This window comes from Sorex fumeus, unplaced genomic scaffold (genome assembly GCF_029834395.1).
Source record: "Sorex fumeus unplaced genomic scaffold, SorFum_2.1 ptg000013l, whole genome shotgun sequence".
Lineage (NCBI taxonomy): Eukaryota > Metazoa > Chordata > Mammalia > Eulipotyphla > Soricidae > Sorex > Sorex fumeus.
This window is the reverse complement of record NW_026606070.1, coordinates 24,576,161-24,600,961: the sequence shown is the minus strand read 5'-3', so window position 1 is coordinate 24,600,961 and position 24,801 is coordinate 24,576,161. Positions and strand designations below refer to the sequence as shown.

The 24,801-nt window shown below is 36.7% G+C and overlaps 1 non-coding gene across 1 annotated transcript; it reads right to left on the bottom strand.

Moving 5' to 3' along the window:
• Nucleotides 1-14,469: 14,469 nt before the first annotated feature.
• On the bottom strand, nt 14,470-14,555 carry LOC130020826 (small nucleolar RNA SNORD35). Its single transcript, XR_008792030.1, has one exon. It is a non-coding gene; the product is annotated as a small nucleolar RNA SNORD35 (small nucleolar RNA).
• Between the last annotated feature and the right edge of the window lie 10,246 nt (nt 14,556-24,801).

The window sequence follows — 24,801 nt, the reverse complement described above, 5'->3', positions numbered from 1 at the left end:
TCGAGGTTTTCTTCCTGTCCCTCTGGGACTCCAATAATTCTTATGTTACCCCTCTTGGCTTCATCACGATCTTCTCTTGCCATCTGTTCCCGAATTGTGAGTCTCTTTTCCATTTTCTGCTCTTTACTGGAGAGTCTCTGAACTTCATCTTCGAGCTCACTGATTCTGTTCTCAGCCGCTGTTACCCTGCTGCTGAGGCCTTCCACTGAGCTTTTCAATTCGCCTACGAGATTTTTCAGGTCTGACATTTCTGATTGCATTTTCCTCATTTCTGCCTTCAGATCCTCTTGTCTTCTATTGGCATTGGTTTCCATTGTTTCTTTTAATTCCCTAAGCATCCTAAGTAGCTCCCTTCTGAATTCCTTGTCAGAGAGGTTGTCTAACACTACAGTACTGTTGGTGTCATCTGGGCTAGACTCTTCAATATGAAAGTTTGGTGGGCTTTTGCGTTGCTTTACCATTGTGAGAGGTGTGGTTTAGTCCTTCACGTTCACTGTTACTATTCTGCTTGATATGCAGTGTGAGTTAAGATAGGCTTATGAGTTATTGGGTACTGTGTTTCTAGTGGCTGAGCTAAAATAGAGAAGTTTCCATCTAAGAAGTTAGCTTATGGTTCCTATGGCATATGTAGTGGGAAAATATTTCGCGGCCGCATTAGCGGCCGCAGCTCCGGAAAGAGTCCCTGGCACTGGGCGAGGAGTTGGGAATGTCTCCTGTTTGGAATTGGAGCCGTTCAGCTTTGTTGCCCAGAGCTGGGCCTCTGTGCCCATCCCACGCAGATCAGGGGTTGAAAACCGGCTGTCTAGGGGCTGTTTCTAGCTGCGCGTGCCCAGAGAGGGACCCAGGCCCTTGGGGGCGGGCTGTACCTGTTGGAATTGGAGCCGTTCAGCTTTGTTGCCCAGAGTTGGGCCTCTCTGCCCATCCCACGCAGATCAGGGGTTGAAAACCGGCTGTCTAGGGGTTGTTTCTAGCTGCGCGTGCCCAGAGAGGGACCCAGGCCCTTGGGGGCGGGCTGTACCTGTTGGAATTGGAGCCGTTCAGCTTTGTTGCCCAACCCCCTTTTCATTTCTGATTCAGTTTATTAGGGTTTTCCTCTCTCCCTTTCTTTGTGAGTTTTGCTAGAGGCTTATTGATCTTGTTAATTTTCTTGAAGAACCAGCTCTTGGTTTCATTGATATTTCGGATTGTTTTTTGAGTTTCCATCTCCTTAATCTCTGCTCTGAGTTTTATTATTTCCTTCCTCCTGTTTGGGTTGTTCTCCTTTTTTTGGTCCTTCTCAAAGCTCTTAAGCTGTGAGGTTAGGTTATTTATGTGGGCTCGCTCCTCCTTCCTGAGAAATGCTTGTAGAGCTATAAACTTTCCTCTTAACACAACTTTTGCTGTGTCCCATAAGTTTTGGTAACTCGTGTCCTCATTTTCATTTGTTTCTAGGAATCTTTTGATTTCCTTTTTGATTTCCTTTCTAAGCCACTCGTTGTTCAATAGCACACTGTTTAATTTCTAGGTGTTTGATTTAGTTTTCTGTTTTTGTGTGTGATTTACTTCTAATTTCAGTTCCATTATGGTCTAAGAAGATTGTTGATACAATCTCTATTTTCTTAATTTTATGGAGGTATGTTTTGTGGCTTAGCATGTGGTCTATCTTGAAGAATGTTCCAAGTATGCTTGAGAGGAAAGTGTATTCAGATTTTTGAGGATGAAGTGTCCTGTATATATCTACTAAGTACCTTTCTTCCATTGTTTCCCTCAGATGAAGTATGTCCTTGTTGAGCTTGAGTCTGGTTGATCTATCAAGAGGTGATAACGCGGTATTGAAGTCTCCCACTAGTATTGTGTTGCTATTGATGTCTTTCTCCAAGTCTATGAGTAGTTGTTTTAAGTACTTTGCTGGTCTCTCATTAGGTGCATATATGTTAGTATTGTAAGTTTTTCCTGTTGTACAGATCTTTTGATCAATAAGAAATGGCCTTCACTGTCTCTTGTGATCTTCTTCACTCTGAAAGTGATGTCATCTGATATTAGGATGGCTACCCCTGCTTTTTTATGAGAGCTGTTTGCTTGTAGGATTATTTTCCAGACTTTGACTCTGAGTCTGTGTTTGCTTTGACTAATGAGATGTGTTCCTTGCGGGCAGCAGAATGTTGGGTTCAATTATCTAATCCATCCTGCCACTCTGTGTCTTTTAATTGGTGCGTTTAGCCCATTGACATTGAGAGAGATTATTGATATGGGGTTTTGTCCCATTTTCTGTTGAAATTTGGCGTATTTGAGGGGCCTGTCTTGCTTTAAAGTAGCCCATTTATTTGTTCTTGTAACCATGATTTTGAGTCTGTGAAGTTCCTGAACTGTTGTTTGTCTGTGAAACTGTGTGTTGTTCCTTCTGTTATGAATGAGAGTCTCACTGGGTAAAGTATTTTTGGTGAGGCATTTATTTCATTGAGTTTTTTCACTATATCCCACCACTGTTTTCGGGCCATGAGGGTTTCATCAGAAAAATCAGCTGTGAATTTTAAGGATGCTCCTTTGTAGGAGATTTCTTTCTTCAATCTTGCAGCTTTCAGAATTTTGTCTCTATCTAAAGTTTTGGTCATTTTGAACAGGATGTTTCTTGGGGTATTTTTATTTGGATTTCTTCTAGCTTGTACACTTCAGGCCTCCTTAATGTGGTCACAAATTTTCTTCAGTTCTGGAAACTTTGTAGCAATGATGTCTTTGACAGTTTCTCTGGGACTCCAATAATTCTTATGTTACCCCTCTTGGCTTCATCACGATCTTCTCTTGCCATCTGTTCCCGAATTGTGAGTCTCTTTTCCATTTTCTGCTCTTTTCTGGAGAGTCTCTGAACTTCATCTTCGAGCTCACTGATTCTGTTCTCAGCAGCTGTTACTCTGCTGCTGAGGCCTTCCACTGAGTTTTTCAATTCGCCTACCAGGTTTTTCAGGTATGACATTTCCGTTTGCATTTTCCTCATTTCTGCCTTCAAATCCTCTTGTCTTTTATTGGCATTGCTTTCCATTGTTTTTTTTTTAGCTCCCGAAGCATCCTAAGTAGCTCACTTCTGAATTCCTTGTCAGAGAGGTTGTCTAACACTACAGTACTGTTGGTGTCTTCTGGGCTAGCCTCTGCAATAAGAAAGTTTGGTGGACTTTTGCGTTGCTTTACCATTGTGACCAGTGTGGTTTAGTCCTTCATGTTCACTGTTACTATTCTGCTTGATATGGAGAATGAATTGAGATAGGCTTAACGAGTTATTTGCTACCGTGTTTCTAGTGGTTGAGCTAACCTAGAAAAGGTTCCATCTAGAGATTAACTTATGGTTCCTATGGGATGTGTAGTGGGAGATCGTGGCCGCGTCTCTGGAAAGGGTCCCTGGCGCTGGGCACCGGGAAGTACCTGTTCGAATGAGGAGAGTTCCCGGAGACGTTCAGCTTTGTTTCCGCGAGATGTGGAGAGTGCCCGGAGCCGTTCAGTTTTGTTTCCACGAGATGTGCCTCAGTTCCCATCTCGCACAGATCAAGGGGGAAAACCGGCTGTTCTAGGGGATTCAAGCTAGCTGTGCATGACCAGAGAGAGTCCTAAGCCCTGTGCACTGGGCAGTACGTGTTTGAATCGCAAACAATTTTAATGCTTATTGTGGACCAAAAATCAGTGACTTTTTGCCATTGTTTAACTTTTTTTAACCAACCTATGTGAATAAATCACTATATTTATGCCTACATTAGGTGATATATTATTCAATAAATACTACTTTACCATAAAATTAACCATGCACAATATGGTGAATTCACACCAAATTCACAATGAAGAATAATAAACTACTGGTAATAATACTTAATTTCAAAGAAGTATCAGTGGGTTAAAACAATAGCATTGTAGCACTATAGCACTTTTGTCCCATTGTTCAACAATTTGTTCGAGCTGGCGCTAGTAATGTCTCCATTCTTCCCATTCGTGTGCCCAGTGGTGTCTGCTCATTCTAGAAACACAAAGTGAGACTTGTTGTTGTTGTTATTTGCATATCAATTACACCACAGGTAGCTTGCCAGGCTCTACCTTGTGGATGGCATACTCTCGGTAGCTTGCCAGGCTCTCTGAGTGTGATGAAGGAATCAAATCCGGTTCAGCCACGTGCAAGGTAAATGCTCTACCCGCTGTGCTATCACTCCAGCGATAAAAAAAATAGACAGACTAAGATAAAAATTAATTCTTCTACAAAATCACCTGCCATAGAGTCAGGAAGAGGGACAAGGGTGGGGAGGATAATGTAAGCTAACCTGGCAACACGGTGCTGGGAAGTGTACACTTTAGGAGGGATGTGTGTTGAAATATTTCATGACTGTAATCCAATAATGAACAGCTTTTTAAGGGTTTATCTCATAGTTATTCAATTGCAGTCATTGCAGTCACTGTCACTGTCCTCCTGTTGTTCATCGATTTGCTCAAGTGGGCCCAGTAACGTCTCCATTGTGACAATTATTACTGTGTTTGGCATATCAAATATGTCACTGGGAGCTTGCCAGACTTTGCCATGCAGGCGAGATACTCTCAGTAGCTTGCCGGGCTCTCTGAGAGGGGCGGAGGAATCGAAACTGAAAGAATCTTGTTCTTTCTTGGTGCTATTATATCATGGTGTATCTATACCACAACTTCTCAACCATGCATTCGTTATCAGGCTTTGGGGTTATTTCTATTCCTTGGCTACCATACCGAGTGCTGTAATAAACATAGATATGCATATATGATTTCAAATTATTTTTATTGTTTTGGAGGTAGATGCTAAAATGTGGTATTGCCAGGTTCTATGAGAATTCTATTTTTGTGAGAGATTTTAATATTTCTTTCCAAAAAGGTTGAACCAGAAAACATTTATAGTAGATGAGACAACCCAGAGGTATCTTCAGTGAGACGACAACAGAAACAACAACAAAAAATAAATATAGAAATATTATTAAAACAAAATGAACACCAAAGAACCATGACGACATATTAGAAAAACACATAGTTAATGGGAGAAAATATTGAATTTTTTTTCTATGCCAAAATTGAGACAGCTCTTCGGTGACTATGATTGCACAAAAGTGTGTGCTCTTTGATTGAAAACTATTTATAAAATAATCTTTTTACAAACACTATTGTGCCTAACGGGATGAAAGAGGACTGAAATGCACGTTTTGTATAAAGGGGTCTTGGATTTGATTCCTACTTTTATCAGGAAAACACCCTGAGCATCACTTTGGGATTAATTCTTAACGAATGCCTGGTATACCTCCCTTCAAACCTAATGTGAGCTAAAATTAAATAATTTCATATCTTTTTTAGTATTCTTATTCAATATTATTGGAAAAATATGTATTTATTTATTTTTATAATTTTATTTATTGAATCATCGTGAGAGCAGTTACAAAGTTTTCGGGTTTAAGTCTTAGTCATACAATGAAACACCTGTACCTTCACCAGTGCCCATTTTCCACCCCCAAAACCCCAGTATACCCCCATCCCACACCCTCCCCCAATATGTGGGGCAGATGATTTCCACATTACTCTCTCTCTCTACTTCGATCACATTCAATATTTTGACACCAGACCCAACCTTATTATTTGGGATTTTACCCCAACACTCAGATCTGCTGAAAAGGCAACAGTAGACAATTTTTTTTCTATTGCTGGTTAAGAATAACATATGATGTCACGTGGCTGCAGTAGTGGCCGTGTGATTTTGAAATTCCGAAATTTTAACATTAAAATCTGGAGGGATTTCTGCCAAAACCTGCTGGGTTCTGATATTTGTTCCTGAGTCTCTGGGATCATGGCCATTAAGCAGCTTGATCAGGATCCAGAAAAGCCATTCATGGGCGGCGACTAGGGGTCTTCTTGGGACGGCGAGGAAAGGGTCGGCTCCACACCCATTCTGTGAGACACTGCGTGTCTCATCACTGTGGGCCCAAACCTGACTGTGAAGTGGCCTTTAAAGGATAGCAGTCACTGGACTGCCAGGGGGAACAGGCCAAGGCATGAAACCTATTCAAACCTGGAGTGCCCCAGATCCGGTAACCTACTGCAGGGACCGGATGCATTTCTGCCAAAAGCCACTGGGTTTTGAGATTTGTTTCTGAGTCTCTGGGATAATGGCCCTTAAGCAGTTTGATCTGGAACCACAAAGGCCATGCCTCCAATTATATAGCTGACCTAGAGGTGGATTGTGGGTGTGTCTCCCACATACCTAACTTTTGGCCGTTTATTTTCTTAATAAAATTTGCCCCAAGTTTTTGGGGTCTGGCCAAAGGGCACAGCAGCAGTTTTGGGGTATCTGAAAGTCTGAAGGCGCTATCATGCTGCTGATACACTCACCTCACAGGTAAAGATTGACCTGATGGCGGCACCATACCCCCAAGACAGATAATTTAATCACTGTCACTGTCACTGTCCTCCCGTTGTTCATTGATTTGCTCAAGCGGACCCAGTAATGTCTCCATTGTGACAATTGATACTGTGTTTGCCATATCGAATATGTCACGGGTAGCTTGCCAGGTTTTGTCCTGTGGGCAAGATACTCTCAGTGGCTTGCTGGGCTTTTCGAGAGGGGCAGAGGAATCGAACTCGGCTTGGCCATGTTGGCTACTTGTAAGGCAAATGCCCTACCCGCTGTGCTATCGCTCCACCCCAAATAATTTAATACTTATTTGTATATCCATATATTCAAGCCTAAATTATAATAGGACAAGAAGACATGAATAAACTACATAATGCTGGAGTGATAGCCCAGCTGGTAGGGTTTTTGCCTTGCACGTGGCCGACCCAGGTTTGGTTCTTCCACCCCTCTCAGAGAGCCTGGCAAGCTACCAAGAGTACCTCTACCGCACGGCAAAGCATGGCAAGCCACCCATGACATATTTGATATGACAAAACCAGTAACAACAAGTCTCACAATTTGTTGTGAGATATTACTGGTGCCCACTTGAGCAACTTGATGAACAATGGGAGGACAGTGCTACAGTGCTATAACATATTTAGCGAACATTTTCAAATTGCATTTGAAATTTTAATATCATAAGTATCAAAATTGAGATCATGGACTTTATATATTGTACTTGATAATATGACTTTATTATATTTGAGATACTTAAAGAATAGTTTTCTTAATATATAAGAACGCGCCCGACCTATTCTTAATGAACATATTTTACTTTAAGTTGATATTTTATTACATCATTGTAATATAAGAACTGAACAGTATCTATCACACATAACCTGATCTTCATGCTATTATTAAGCATATATGTATGCATTGAATCACAGGGATCAAAACATAAAATATTTTATGAAATATCTTTATTTATCATGAGTTATTAAGATATTAAGATATAAAATTTTTAAAACCTGAGAACTAGTCTTCAGATGGGAGCTTACTGCGGTGGGAAGGTAGAGTAAGAGACTGATTTGAGGAGGTGGAAATAGAGAAGTTGGTGGAGAGAGGCGACACTGGTAGGGAATGTGGTGTTGGAGGTTTGTCTGCACTAACAGTATTATAAATTACAGCACCTGAAATGCATGATGGTGATGATACTTTAAAAATTCCTCTAAATATATATTTACCTTTATATTTACTGTGTCTGTTATCCATTTGAACCTATAGATCTAATAAGTCCTTTAGCTTAAAGAAACTTTTAAAAAATTTTTGAAATGCAAGACTACTGACTACAAATATAAAATCAGACTACAAAATGTCTGATGTTATATTTGAAATTATTAAATCAAATGTTGACTTATTATTATTAAGTTTAAGTGTCATAGGTAACACGATTATCATCATTAAAAATAATAAATGCATTATTACGTTTATATTTTATTGGACCTCAGTGAAATTTTTCACTGTATATGGTCTGGTGAGAAAGCAGATAGCATACATATTTTTTCTTGCTCATAAATTTTATTGGATTCTTTAACTTTAATTTTTAGCAATTTAGTTATGTGATTCATATGTGCACTTTTATTTACATTTATTTAGCTAATTATTTTCAGCACGGCAGAGCCTGGCAAGCTACCTGTGACATATTCGATAAGCCAAACACAGTAACAAGTCTCACAATGTTACTGGGCCCACTTGAGCAAATCGATGAACAACTGGGAAGACAGAATTATTGATTAATGATACAGTGATACAGAATTATTTTCTGACTTTTTTTGTGTCATTAGAGTGTCTCCTATATTAGAAAAATTTCTTTTCCTTTTGCTTCTTTTTTTTTCCTTTGTTCGTGTTTTGCTTTTTTACTTCTGCTTTGGGACTTCTTCCAGAGAAATTCAGGAGCTGTTTCTGGTGGTCTTCAGTGGCCATGCAGTGCAGGAAAATAAGCCCAACTGCTCTGCATGCAAAATGAGTACATTGAGCTGTCTTTCTGGCCCAAATTTAGCAAATGTCTTCCATTAAGCTTAATTATTCACCTGCTTTCCTTTCTCTTTAGTCTTAAATTGAGTTATATGGTTCTAGAACATTTTAAACTATCGCATCTAATAATCACAGTTCAAAGTCATTGATTTCCTTAAAAGTTTTTCATTTGAAATTTTAAAAATTTTTTTATGTGTATCTGTAGAAACTGTCATATTTCTGCTATCTAGAGAGTCACAATAAGCCAACTAATATTGGGAAAAATATTTTCTTATATGTACTTTTCTATTGAAAATATACTTAAATTGTGCATCCTTTGCACCTATTATTTTACCATTCATAATTTCATACTTAATGTACTTGAATGTATTTACAACGACTCACGGAAAGTCCTTGTTTGCTAATTAAAACATTTGGTTTGTCCTGTTATCAGTTTCTTTTATCTCCTTTTTTGATAAATCATTTTTCTACTTTATTTTTTCATGTACAATAAAATATACATAGAATGTGTTGCACATATTTTACTTCAAATATTAACTATGATTTTTTCATATTCAGTTAATTTAGTTATTTTGAGGGCCTTTGGGCCTTTATATCTGTTTGAAGCATCTAGTTCAATTTTAAGCATAGACCTAGGGAATGAATATACTCCATTGTCAAATATATTTTTTTACTGCTAATACAGTGTCTGTCTTCACTCTCAGTGAAAGCCTAAGGCACTCTCCACTGAAGTTGAGAATGAATCTAATGTATCACATCTACACAAGATATTGTCACTGTTTATCTCTTAGTGTTATAAGTTTTATTAGTTCTCATTGATATCTAGGTGTCTACATGTGTCAAGACACATAATGAACATTTCAGTGGTCATTTGATGAAATCTGCACAGATTTCATTTTTAATGTACTTTTTTCCACAGAAACACATCTTTTTAAGTAAGTATAAGCTCTTATGCTTTCAAGATGTTTCTTTTTCTCTCATGAGCTGCTTCTCTTTCTTCTCTTTCTTGTACTCTTCATAGCATCTTTCTCTCCCAGGCCTCATCCTGCTCACTTCAGTGAGATTTTACTTAGTTTCACTTATTTTCTAGGAAGATGCATTACAAGAAGAAAAGTAAAGGAATTGTAGAATGAGCATTAGACATAGAATTGTTCCAAGCTTTGTTGTATTTTTTGGAGAAAAGGTTAAGTCTGGAACAATATACTCTATAAACAATAGAGGTAGAAATAGTAAATACAATTATAAACATTAAAAATAATTATTTCCATTTTTACATAGAAACAACTCAATACCAGTAGTATATCAAAAATAAGTGTAATAATCATAACTTGTGACAGCAATACTAAATCATTAACTCTAACATGTAATTGATTTGAGATGAAATGTTTCACAAATAATTTTTCAGCATATTTAGTAAAGCACTGACTAAATAAATATAATACAGAAACTCAATGTAGATAATAATTTCCAAAAAGAAGGTAAAAAATATTTTTAGACTCACAAATAAACCTCGGAAGAGGTTCAGAGATTTTTTTTTTTCAGACCTTAAAGCGTGTTTCTTTAGAGATGCCTCTGGGCCGGAGAGTCACCATTCGGTTAAAAATATAATTCTAGCTGTGTCAGCCTATTTAAAATCTTAGAATTCCTGGATTGGGCAGCAGCACTAGTGGCCATGCGACATCTCATCCTCTGTACAAGGGCTTACTGGCTCCAGAGTGATACAACAATGTCGGGATCCTGGCCAATCGACCGGGGCAAATTGTAGTAGGGCACACTGGAGTACATCCCCTGAAGTCCTTGAATTTACTCCCTAAAGGGGAGGGAGTGGATAGGGGAGAATCCTCTGCCTGGCCCCCTGCTCACCACTGAATCCCTGCTGCTGTGCCACCACTGCGTGAGAAAGAATTTTGTAGAGCAGAGCTGGGAAGTCTGTTGGACAAGCAGTTCTCAGTTTATTGGCCCCTACCCAGGGGTTCTTATACACACACTTGGGGGTGGGCAATCCCACACTGGAAGCGGGGGAATGGCACATATCGCATAGTTCTCCCACTTCTCTAGTACAGTGTGCTTCTCTCTTAGGGCTCTTATAGATGTCAGTTAATGATTTACATATCCTGTTCTTAGGGCCTGGTAGGTGGGCACAGTCATGTCCCTCATTGTCAACCAGAGTGTCTGCGTGTGGGGCGTACTGGGGGGGGGGGGGGGGGGGAATCTGGGTCTTTGTAAACACGGCTGGCTCTTGTTTCCAGGGGTAGGGGATTTAGTCAAACTCTCAGGCTAGCTGCTGAGACCCAACACAACATTCTTCATCCACTATCCTCTAAGGAAACTTTTTTTTATCATCTTTAGTGGATTATACAAAACAAGCAATACAAAATAAATTATCTAGTTACTGCTTAGGGGGCAGCAAAATATGATGGTGGGAAGGTGTAATGGTGGTGGTATTGGTGTTGGAATATTAAGTGTAATCATTTATTGTGAACAGCTTTATAAAAGTAAAATAAAATTAAAAATATATATGTCTTGTCCCAGATATTGATATCTTCTAACAAATAATAAAATTTATCATTCTTTCCTTCCAAAGTGGACATCATCCTGTAACTGTTGTGAAGAATAGAATAAGATGAAAATGATACTACATATATTATATATACTATATATTTCATATATATATATGCTGTATAGAACTATATATACAATATAATTCCAAAACCAGATCACCAAGTAGTATGACTTCTTGGTATGTCCTCTCTCTAGAATCTGGCTCTTAGAATGCTGGCATCATGCTATCAGAAAGGCTAATCATATAATGAACTAATAAATCAAGAACCAGCAAGCTTTACGGTAATTTGTTCTCTTAAGTTTTGATCCACACAATTATTAGACAAAAATAAGATGTTTGTTGTTACTATGATTGAGGTCATGTGTTTTACAGCCATACACACTGACATAGAAACTTTGGTTTCCCAGAACAAATAGTTCCCTAACAAAATATAAAACAATATCATGGATTTTGCAATCAAATAATTCTAAGGAGATTATTTTGTAAGCCTCATAAATTATAAAGCTACCCATGACGTATTTGATATGCCAAAAACAGTAACAAGTCTCACAATGTTACTGGGCCCACTCAAGCAAATTGATAAACAACAGGAGGATAGTGACAGTGACAGTGATATAAATTATAAAGATAATGTCAGTGAGGACTTGAATCAAAATAAAAAATATTATTCTAAATTAAATAAAATAATGTGTAATGTGACAAAAATCAACAGTACATTTTTAACAACAGTACCACTATCATTGCTTTACGTTTGTAATACTATCTATATCATACCCTTTATCAGAGTGCCAATAATCCTCCACCGCCATTCTAAAGTCTCTTGCACATTTAGCACCTTCAGATCACAGCTTTATTGACTGGTTTTCAACAACAGTCTTGAGTTTGGTGACATGTAAGTAAAAATTTAATCAAATGAATTCAATTGATCTAACAGGAGTACTAGAAAGCGTAAAAGTACTATCTTGCTACTTTTTTCTGCTTTATTGAATAGTATGAGAAGTATCAGGTACATTAAAGAATAATTGGTTAAATGAAAAAGAGTCAAGCAATGTAAGTAGAGCAACAGCATGGCACTGATTTCTAGTCTCATCCAATATTTTCACACTAAGAATTTAAAACAGGGATGGAGAAATAGTAGAGCTAAGGCACTTACCTGGCATGGAACTGACCCTGCCCCTAGCACCACACATGCCTCCCAAATACCTCCAGAAATGATTCTTGAGCACACATCTAGGAATAAATCCTGAGCACCTTTAGGTGTAACCTAAAAACACACTGTCACTGTCACAGTCACTGTCACTGTCCTGCCGTTGTTCATCAATTTGTTCAAGCAGGCCCAGTAACATTGTGAGACTTGTTACTGTGTTTGGCATATCGAATACGTCACGAGTAGCTTGCCAGACTTAGCCGTGCGGGCGGAATACTCTCAGTAGCTTGCCGAGCTCTCAACACAAATAGCAAAAAAAAAAAAAAAATAGTGCAGATATCAAACCCAAGATAGATGATTTAAGTTTTGTACTAGAATTCCAGAAAGTAATGGTGAATGGTTGTACTCAGAGTATCATTCACACCATCAAAATATCGCAGAATCTTAGAAGCGTGACTCTCAGTTAAAAGAAACTCCTCTTAAAATTTAACTACAAAATCCCAGAGCATTCCTAGGGAAAACTCAATTTAGAAAAAGCATAGTAAACAGAAGATTCCATAGGTACATAACTTGTATTTAATGTCTATAAATCAGTGAATTATGAATCTATTATTAAAAATAATCATATCATAAAGTATAATTAAAACAGATATTTGAGCCTCAACGTTTCAAGGGCAATTAACATGCTAGGAATTAACTTCATTTCAAAAACGACCTTCTCTTTTATGGAAATGGGAAATATGAATCAGATGACAGCCCAGGAGTCCAGAGAATTGATCCAAGAGTTACTCTGAGTCATTTGCAGTCAAAAGAACTGATCATTGGTCAAGAAATCACCAACAGATGTCTAGCTATATTCCAGAATTGCTATGAACTACTGGCACCTATGTATTTAATGTAGTTAATGAGCCTTGTCCACAGGTAGACCTACCTGATACAGATGATGAGATTCTTGACCTCCAGTCGGTGACTGAGACATACCAATGCAGTATGATACTTCAGGGATTTTACAAAGAAAGATGATCTACTAATCACATAAAAATGTTCTATATAAAGCCATAAGGTAAAATATTGAAGATTTTATTTTCTAAAATGGTCACAGCAATAATTCTACTCTTGTCCCCCCACCCCATAGAATATTTATAATGCCATTAAGAGTCTGTTTTCCATATCCTTGACTCCATGAGGGATTAACAAAAACTTATCAGCACAAGGGGTCATTTTCCATGACTTAGCTCTTTTTCTTAACGGTTTTAACACAATATTCTTATATAAACTACAATTATAAAGTGTATTTGATTTGGTGGATTTATCTATCAAAAATGACTATCATAAAAATAGGAGTATTAGCTAACACCTACATCCTGTTACAAAATTAATATTGTAGCTTGTAATGAGCACAATCAAGATCTATTTTTCCGAAGTTGCTTTCACGTATGTAGTATAGTATTGCTGACTATAGTTACTTTATTTTTCTTACTATTCTTATACATAAAACTTTTATCCTTAAATAGCTTTTTATTTCCCCAAAATCTAGATCCTGACAAACCCTATTGTACTGTCCCTTTCAAGCAGTTTAGTTTTTTTAATTATCTTTTTTTATGGTTGAAAAATATTCCACTGTAGAAAAATGTGAATGTGTCTGTAAACGCACAGCATTTTTATACATTCAGTAATGGGCTCTAATGTTTTCTTAAATTTACTATTATAAACAATTCTACCATAAACATGTGTTGTGCATATCTTATGATTTAGTGTTTTCATTTTCTGTAGTAAAACTTCCAGAAATAGAAATGCTGGAAATTATGGTAGTTGCATTTTAATTTTTCTGAGAGTCTGAATACAACTTTTTATAGTGGCTGCTCTACTTAATATTCCGTAACACCTATACAGTTTACTTTTCCTATACATCCTCACTAGAACTTTTTTTAGAACTTATGACATGCATGAGGTGATTTTTCCATTGTTGTTTGACATCTATTTTCCTGACATTTAATAATGATATATTTTTTAATAAATAGTCCACTTTATTTGGCTCAGAGCAGGAGTAAATAGGTCTTGAGAATCTCTGTGAACTTTGTGATTTTCTTTCCACATTCTTTCCACCTGTTTCTGTAGCCTAATGAGCTTCATCTTGGCCTTCTCCTTCCTCTTCTCCTCCAGTAGCTCTTAGTGCCTGGTACATCCTGCCAATGTCATGAGCTAAGAATTCCAGATATGCAAACCGGTGTGGGGATGAAGGGGATGAAAATACAGAGACAAAAGGTGGGTACCAGTGAAAAGAGGCTGACAGAGGGAACATCAAAGACTTGGGGTTTTAGCATCCTTTCTCACAGCAAGGTCGAAAGGCTAGAATGAGTTTGCTAAGGTCGTACACTCCAGCCATCAGCTGAGACTTTGAAATCTCTGCAGTGCCCGCTGAATCGCCTGCAGACCATCATGAGGAAAAGCCATCATCTTCCAATAATGTTGGAAATTTTAATGCACCTATTAGCTATTTGTATGTGTCTTTTGGAAAAATATCCTGGCAGAAATTCTGGTCATTTTAATCAAATTGTCCATTTCCTAAAATAGTTCTTGAAATATTCGTTGAAATGTTTGAAACATACGAATTTTAAATTAAGAAGTAATGAATTTCTACTTATTGTGAATCATTATGAATAGTCATTTTAATTATGTATGTTTATGCAATTTTCTTTATACTTTCTTATGCTTTATTTGGAAATAGTTTGTGATTATTTTAATAGTGTGAGAAAAATTTTTGGTCACATTATAAACACTAAATTAAGATGAAGATAGTACCTACTATTATTGTCAGAGAGATTACTCAATTTGCCCAAGGTTCTGTAGTTAGTAAGAAAGCCACACAGTTAAGTAATGATTGAATTAAGATAGTGTGTGGCTTGATGGTAGCCATCATCTTAAAAGCCACTTCCCTAAGATTTCAAAAACTTATAAAATGTGTCTATTCAAAATATTTACTTTAATGTAGCGCTGTAGCACTGTCTTCCCGTTGTTCATTGATTTGCTTGAGCAGGCACCAGTAACGTCTCCATTGTGAGACTTTTTACTGTTTTTGGCATATCGAATATGTCATGGGGAGCTTGCCGGGCTCTCCAAGAGGGATGAAAGAATCTAACATGGGTTGAACGCGTGCAAGGAAAATGCCTACCAGCTGTGCTATCTCTCTAGACCACTTACTTTAATATTTACTTTTATTTTATTACCACTAAATCCAGAGCCATAGCACATCAGGCTGGAGCAATAGCACAGCAGATAAGGCATTTGTCTTGCACACGGCCAAACTGGGTTGGATTCCTCCGCCCCTCTTGAAGAGCCTGGCAAAATATCGAGAGTAACTCGCCCACATGGCAAAGCCTGGCAAGCTCCTCATGATGTATTAGATATGTCAAAAACAGTAACAACAAGTCTCACAATTTGTTGTAAGATATTACTTTTGCCTGCTTGAGCAAGTCAATGAAAAATGGGAGGACCCAATACCCAACACCCAATACCATTAGGTCATATGCTATAACCACTCATTTTGCCAACATCTAGCACAGCGGGTAGGGCGTTCGCCTTACAAGCGGCCAACATGGCCAACCCGAGTTTGATTCCTCCGCCCCTCTCGGAGAGCCCGGCAAGCTACCGAGAGTATTCGATATGCCAGACACAGTAACAACCAAGTCTCCAATGGAGACGTTACTGGGCCCGCTCGAGCAAATCGACGATCAACGGGAGGGCCTTTACCTTTACCTTTACCTACTTTCTTTTCAATATTTAGGCATAAGAAAATTGCCTTCAGTTACGGAAATAGTTCTACAGAAACACAATGTGCAATGCCATATAATTTTAAGGCTGTGCAGGGATTAGGGTAGCAGAATTCAAATACTCACAAATTCCATCAGCGATCGAAAAAACCTTAATTTGATTAAGAACATGTCTCCTTGGATTCCAGCTGCCTTATCCAATCCTAGTTGTCTATGTGGTCTTGAATAATGTTGGTAGTTTCTGTATTTCAAGTATCTCATCTGCAAGGTGAAGAATAATAATACTATAAATACATAGCATGAAGATTGTACTCGAGTTAATGAACTGATATACAAAAATAACTCAGGATAATATTGAGCGGTAAGTACAAATGCTTATCTACTTCTTATTCCTTTTAAGACACATTTTATCTGAGGCACTTTGGTAATTGAAGTTTAAGCAAGTAAATTTTACTGGTATCACTTCTAGGAGCCTTAAGGGGCCCATACGAGGTGTCAGGGATCAAACCCAGGTTGGCTCCATGTAAGCCTAGCAGCTTCCCTGCTTCAGCCCTTTTCACTAAAACTTTATTTATTTGTTTATTCATTTGTTTAATTTGTTCTTTTTTAAAATGGAATCGTCATGATATATAGTTACAAAGTTGTTCATAATTGGGATTCAGTCATACAGTGTTCCAACACCCATCCTTTCACCAGTGTGCTGCTTCTGCTTCTTCTTTCTCTTCCTCTTTCTCATCTTCTCCTTCTTCTCCTTCTCCTTCTTCTCCTTCTCCTTCTTCTTCTTCCTCTTCTTCTTCTCCTTCTTCTCTTTCTTCTCCTTCTCCTTCTCATTCTCCTTCTTATCTTTTTTCTCTTTCTCCTTCTCCTTCTCCTTCTCCTTCTCCTTCTCCTTCTCCTTCTCCTTCTCCTTCTCTTCTTCTCCTTCTTTTCCTCCTCCTCCTTTTCCTCCTCCTCCTCCTCCTCTTTTTCCTCCTCCTCCTCCTCTTACTCTCTCCTTTTGACATTATGGTTTGCAATACAGATACTGAAACATTATTATAATTGTCACTTTACGTACTTTCTGCATTCAGTTGTCCAGAGTGATCTTTTCCAGGTATCATTGCTGTATTGGTCCTTTCTTTATCCTAACTGTCCTCCTTCCACCATCAGTGAGGCAAACTTCCAACAAGTGCACAAGTCCTCCTAGCCTTTGTTTCTACTCACCTGGGATGTTAGTCTTTATTGTGTTTTTATATGCCACAAATGAGTGAAATACCAGATGAACAAACCATAGTACATCTAATCTACACTACAGTGGCATGTGGAAAAGTGAAATTCCCTTATAAATGAATAGACATGGAGATTATTCTGAGTGAAATGAGTCGGGGGGGGGGGGATCTACTAAAATTTTAAATTTATAAAAGCAGAATTCAATAATAGAAGAATAATGTTCTATGTATGAAAAGTTTAACTATTTAATATTTTAGAAAAAATAATTAAACAGGGCTGGAGCAATAGCATAGCAGGTAGGGCATTTGCCTTGCACGCAGCCAACCCGAGTATGATTCCCAGCGTCCCATATGGACCCCTGAGCACCACTAGGGGTAATTCATGAGTGGAGAGCCCAAAGTAACCCCTGTGCATCGCCGGGTGTGACCCAAAAAGCAATATAAATAAATAAATAAATAAATAAACAAGGGGCTGGAGCGATAGCACAGCAGGTAGGGCATCTGCCTTGCACACGGCCAACATGGCCGACCTGAGTTCGATTCCTCTGCCCCTCTCGGAGAGCCCGGCAAGCTACCGAGAGTATTCGATATGCCAGACACAGTAACAATGATAAAACTTTTGAACTTTATCAAAAGAATTTTGAAAAAAATGCTCACTTATTTAATTTTCTCCAAGATAAAAATAAGTGCTGGTTTCTTTCTATTTGTAGTTAAACTTTCAGAAGTCAGCTGAAATTAAAATAAATGGTTTTATTTGTTTTAAAAGTGAATGTTCTAAAAAAAATTAAAAAGTGAATGTTCTTAATAATGTATTTAAAATGGCAAGTTAGATCCTTGCATATTGTATATTTTGCAAATATATTAATTGTAGGAGCTATACCATATAAGCCTGTTTGACAGGGGTTTTGTTGATTTCATTTTTGTTTGTTTTGGGGGCCCAGTAAATGATGCTCAAGGTTTACCCTGACTAGCACTCCAAGATCACTTTCTGGAAAATCATACCCCGCCTGGGATTGAATTGGGGTCTGCCACAAGCAAGGCAAGAGCCTTAACTCCTATATTCTTCCTTCCAGGTAACATTAATCGCTGGATAACAACACTGGTCTTGCTCAGAACAGATGCAGATCCCCTTCCTTATGGCTCAGTTCCAGAAGCCTCCACACCTGACCTCCCGATTAAAGGCCCATGGCAAAGCATCTACAATGTGTTGCATATACTGACAATTAACAGGCCTACTTAGCAAACTTCACATAGCTAATATTATATGTCCTGTCACTTCACTGTCTGTATTGGTTTATTGTTTGTAGAATACTTTGGTATAGCTTTTAGGACTTTCTAAATCTAAAAGCTTTAGGGTATCCTGTTTTCTATCTTGTCATCTATGAATAATTGTAGTTTGTCATCTTTTCCAATTTGAAGTCATTTATCCTTCTTGCCTAACTGCTATGTCACATAATTATAAACTAAATTGAAATTGAATAATAATGGTGAAAATGGTGCTCCTTGTCTTATGACTGATCTTAGAAAAAAGATTTTAATTTTTCATAATTATTATCTTAGCTGCAGGTTTCCAACATATGACCTTTAATATATTGAGGTAAATTATAGATCCTTTGTCATAAACTGTCCATGAATATGTGCATTTGTATCTAGGTTTTCAATTCTGTATGATTATTTTGAGGTTCTATCTTTATTCCAGCACAATACAGTTTAAATTACTATAACTTTATAGTGTAAAGTCATGAAATTAACATATATCATATTTATTTTCTCTTAAAATTATTTTGTCTATTTATTCCTGGCTCTGCACAGAGTTCGCTTCAGTAAGGCTCAGGGACAATACAAAGCACTAAGTATTTCATGCAATTCTACTGTATAAAAGGCGAGTGCCTGATCCACTGTTCTCTTTCTCCAGTCCTAGTCAGAGAGTTTTGTAGTTCCTTATACTTTTTAATAGAGTTTGTTCTAAATCTATGAAGAATGTCATTAGAATCTTTGAGTGTATTTTTTATTTTATTTTTAATTTAGTTTTATTTAAACATCACGATTTACACAGTTGTTCATAATACAATTGCTTCAGGCATGCAATGACCCAAGACCAACCCCAGCACCATTGTGATCTTTCTTCTGCCAATGGCCCCATTTTCTCTCTCACCGACCAGGATTCTCTATTAGCAGGTACATGACAAATGTACTTCACATTGCTTGTTCCAAAAAATAAATGAAGGAATGGTAAATAGGATTATCAGAATATCAATCAACAAAAGTCAATTTGTAATCAGCATTTTAATGGGGATTGCAGTCAATCTGTATAGTACTTTGGGTAAGATGGTCATTTCAGCAATAAAAAGAAATCTATCTCTGTTTTTGGATCTTGCCATTTTAATAACTATGTATCTTGGTGTTAATCCCTTTGGGTTCATTTTTATTGGCACTATTTGGGACTTAAGGATTAGTACCTTGATCTACTTTTCAGATTGAAAAAGACTTCACTTGTTCTTTCCTTAACTAGTATTTATTCCCCTCCCTCTTCCTTTTCCTTTGGAATTCCTATGATTCTATGGTAGGCTTCCAAGTGTTGGCAATAATATATATATATATCTATATTTTTTTGACAGCAGCAATAGTACAATGGGTACTGTGCTTGATTTGCACACAGCTAAACCCAGTACAATTCCCAGTGCTCCATGTCAATGAGCAACAGTGAATGTGTACCAAAAAACAAAATAAAATTATGTACGCTATTAATTTTTTTCTCATTATCCTTTCTGTTACATTGATTTTACTGGTGGAACTATGTATCATATCTTCGTGTTCATTCATTTGATTTTAACTTCATTTATTTCATTGCTGAGATTTGCTACTATATTCTTTTAGCTCTTTTTCCTCTATTTGAATGGAATCTTTCATTTTCTTTTTCCATTAAGACATCTTCAATTACATTGATTCTGTGCTCAAATGTCACTTAAAGATCATTAAACATTGTTAAGGTTGATCTTTTAAAGTTCTTTTCAGGTCAGATACCCTAGCTAGCTTGCTAGGCTCTCCGAGAGGTATACATATATATATATATATATATATATATATATATATATATGTATAAATATATATATATATAGCAAGCTAGCTTACATAATATATATTATGTAACTCATTATCCTACAATAAAAATTTTTTCAATGACTTATGTGGAATACCATTTTCTCTTCTTCCCATCAATTCTAAAGATGAATTTATGAATTGATGAATTCAAAAGATGAATTTTCATAAATATTTTAAAGGCTTAAATGACATCATGTGATTTTAGGACATCATGTGATTTTAGTTATAAAACTCTAGCATAATTTATAATATTTCTTGTATTTTTCATACACTTGTGATGAAGAGAACCTAGAGTGTCCCTCAATAATTTCCATATCCTAATGTTTATGCCTATGTTGAGCCTCAAATAATGCTTTACCTTCTGTTAACCAATTGAATATGACAAAAGTTCCACAATATCACTTGTTTAATAACATTAGGGTACAGAAGAAAAGATATAGAAAAATTCCCGGTGAATCTAACACAAAAAAGCGTATTTAAGAAGTTCATGTGAAAGAACCATCAAAAGCTCATGGTCTTCAACCATGCGCCTACAAAGAAATAAATTCTGTTAACAATCTAAAATAATTTAAAAGCATACTCATCCCCAGTGGCCTCTCCAGATGAGAATGCAACCTACAATACCTTAATTAAAGTCTCTAAGATCTTTTGCCGAGGACCTGTTCCCACATTTCCTAAGTTTTGTCTTGCCATACCTTGAGCCAGAAAAACTGAAAAACATTATCTGTATTGTTTAATTCGCTTTATATGTTTGTGGTAATTTGTCAGATAGCAATAAAAAATTAGTACACTGTGCCAATTTCCTCTGCTACTTAATTATTTGTCCAATTACTCATATCTGACACTACTAGTTATCTATAGATTTGCATATTGTTCCACTTTTAATTTAGTTTATAGGAATAAAATGTTTTCAAGTTTTTCAATAAATGTATTTTATGTCTCTTTCTTTCTTTGTCTCAAATACTGACATGCACAGTTGCTATTTCTTTTAATAAAATGATATTCTATATATTTCAAGAGCATGAATGAATAATGAATAAATAATAAAATGAATCTATTATTTATTACTTCTCTTTTAATGATTATAAAATTGAAGTCTGAGTATATTATATGGCTTATAAATAGGCAATTCAAGATACTAACTGGATCTTGTAGCTTTAAATCCTTGATTTCTTTTGCTCAAAAATAGAATATATAAATATGCATTTCCATCAAAGGATTATTGTTGTATATTAATGAAATAAAATAGATAATTGCTCAAAGCAGTGCCTAATATACAGTAGAATATTTTAAAATCACACAATTATCATTATGTTTGATTTAGTAGGAGGCTGAAAACTCAAATTTACACTGTTAATCAGGTTAGCCTAAATCCACATAATTTTATATTATATTTTAGACTGTGCTTCTGTACCTTTGATATATATTAGTTCTATATTTTTCATTACAAAGGTCTTTCACTTTGTGAAGAAAACAAAGTTCAAAAAATACCTAATTAAATATGAAAATTTACTTAATATTGAATGTTTAATATAATATAATAAATGCAGATATTTAGAAAATTACAATTTTTAGAGACAAATTAATCTCAAAGTTAAATTCTATCAGTTACATGTCAAACAATAAGCATACTGGTTTCATGATTTTTCAAGTACTTTGACTCAACAGAAATTGAAAAATTGTTTCCAGTTTGTTTTATTTTAAAATAACTAATAATTCTGACGGTTCAATTATTTCACAGTGCATGTCTGTAAAGACAGGACACAGTGGAGGGCTGAGAGTATGAGTTTATTTTGGTTGTTAAAAGCAGAACATCTGATATTTGATAAAAATCTATACAGTCAAAGCAATTTGTTGGAATTGCTTTCAAGTAGGAGAAACTAAAATTAACATATACCTCCTGCATTTGCATGTTATGTAAATTATCCTGGATATTAGCTTCCTATAATATTTTATATGGAATCATCATCAAACTCTATTCCCTACTCCATTTTTAAAATATAAAAATAAATTCTTGTATCTGAGTTGAATTAGAAATTTTAGTAATTAGGAAATACTACACAGTGTATATACTACCCATTATGTATGTTCTTCATTGAGAAAGAGTTTCTGGAATTATAACCCCTGGAAAACATGTAAGTTTCTTGACATGAAATATCTGTCATATGTTCCTATTCTCCTAGCCACTTGGTACACTATCTATCTTGTAACTTATTGATGCATAAAAACATAGTAAATTAAGTAAAAATAAATGTATCTGGGCTCACCCTTGCTGCATTATCTATTAACACTTTTAGTGATTGGCTATCTAGAACAGTTATATTCTAGACTAAAATATCAAACATTTAAGAATGGGATCGAGAGATATACAGGTGGTACACAGCCTTGCAAGTTGTCAACTTATGTTTTTCCCCAGCACCACATGTTTCTCTGAAACCTGCCAGCATCCCTGAGTGTAAGATAACACTGTTCTGTCCTTCCTGCATAACCTCAGGAATAGTTGATAGTTTATTGGACTGAGGAAAAGAGAAAAACACCTTAAGAGGTATCTTGCCCTTGAGCAGTCAGGAAGGGCTTTCTTATGTTGATTTGGCTACCTGACTGGGTGGAGTGTCAGCCAGAGGAGAAGGGAGCTGAGGAAGGAGAGAGCAGGGCTGAAAGATGGACTACCGAGAGACTAGCAAGGGGAACATGTGCTTGAGAGAACCTAGGCCCTCCGTAACGTAAGTTCTTCTATGGGATAAACCTCCTTGTAATAAACTGCCACTAAGATCAACCGGCCTGGCCCTTGTCTCTTCCTTCATCTGCCCTTGGCCAACAGCTGTCCGGATGCAGGCTACACACAGCGGCTCTAGGGCACTGAACGCAGGTGGTGAGATAGAGCCGTCCAGAGAGCCCGCGAACACACAACCTTCTGCGTGCATAGTTTTTTACACCTGAGCACAGAGTCAGAAGCCATGAGAACTGACAACTGTGGCCCCAAAATAAAAGAAACAAAAAAAATTTGTTTTGTTGTAGAAGAATCGATCATTTCTTATGATAGCTTTGGCTGTTTTCAACTGGACTTACTCTTGATCTACTACCTATTGAAATTTTCTTTCAAAGGAACTCTTATAGGTCAGACAAATTCAAATACTCATTTATACAGCTGTCAAATGAAACATAGCAGTTTAAGTTTATTTATGCAGACACTGTGGAATCCAAGGGAACATAGCGGGTAGGGCATTTATTTGCCTTGCACATCGCCGACCCAGGTTCCATTACCAGCATCCCATATGGTCCCTTGAGGACCGCAAGGAGTAATTCCTCAGTGCAGAGCCAGGAGAAACCCCTGTGCATTGCCAGGTGTGACTTAAAAAGAAAAAAAAAAGTCCAAGACTTTGAGGTTTTATGATTGGCAAACCATTACTTGTTTTTATAAATTTATTTTATTTTATAATTATCACTTGTGGGATCTCTCAAATGCTGCTAAGAAAGTCTGAGGACTCCATCAGCAGTTATCAATAATCAGAGCAGTTCAGTTTAAGGGTGCATGGACACCTGGCTTTTCAAGTCTTGTGGAGCCGAGAATACATGGTCCCTCCCAGAAGTGTTCTGGTGATGTTAAGATGACCAGATAAAGTCTATGTGAGTCATGTGCCCTAACCACTATATTTCCTTCTGTCCCCTGCCTCTATATTTCATTAAGAATATAAGAAACCCATCCAATGAGAATACTGGTAGCAAATTCTAATTTAAACGGTATTAGAAATACCTTAGATATGTAGACATAGCAATGGATAAAGGTCTGTGTTCATGTCTGAAAATAGTATGCTTTATCTATTTTCCAAGATTTTTACTGCCAGCATGCTTCTTCCTAAAAATGAAAAAAAATCCAATATCCAACCTCAGTCAAAATGAATTTAGCATCTTGTCACTGCTACATGCTAAATATTAGAAAAGGACAGAAAAAAGTGAGTGATTTATTCCAGATGATCACTATTTCTCTCCTGATGCCTGCTCCATGACTCATGAATTCATATTTTATCTGATCCATTTTCCACTTGTCTAAGAATCTAGAGCCCATATGGTTATTCTTAACTATGCTTGCTGTAATAGGAACATTTTATTTGAGAGACTTGTTATGAAATTCAGTCACTGTCCACTAAGTGGCCCTACAATAGATAGGTTCTAAGATTTTAATGATTGTGAATATTCTCAGAGTAGTATAAGGAAGAACTTGATATTTAGTAATTTGTTAAACTTAATACTTAGTAATTCAAGTATCAAGTACTTCCTGTATAAGTATTCATACAGTATACATACAGTTCCTGTCTAACCCATTTTGTATTCACTACGGAATATCTTGCTTCATAAGCAAACACCATATCCACTTGTTTACATGTGAATAAGTTTACTGTTTTTAAGAGTTAAAGTACTGGGACTGGAGCCAGAGGGTAAAGCATTTTCCTTGCATGCAGCTGACCAAGATCTGATTTCCAACATCCTGTATGGTCTCCTGGACAGGGCCAGGAAGAGCCAGGAATAACCCCTGAGCATCGCCAGGTGTGACACACCAAAAAAAGAAAAAAAAAAGGGAAAAATATTTAAGCTAAATAATGAACTTAAGTCAGCACATATCTAAGGTT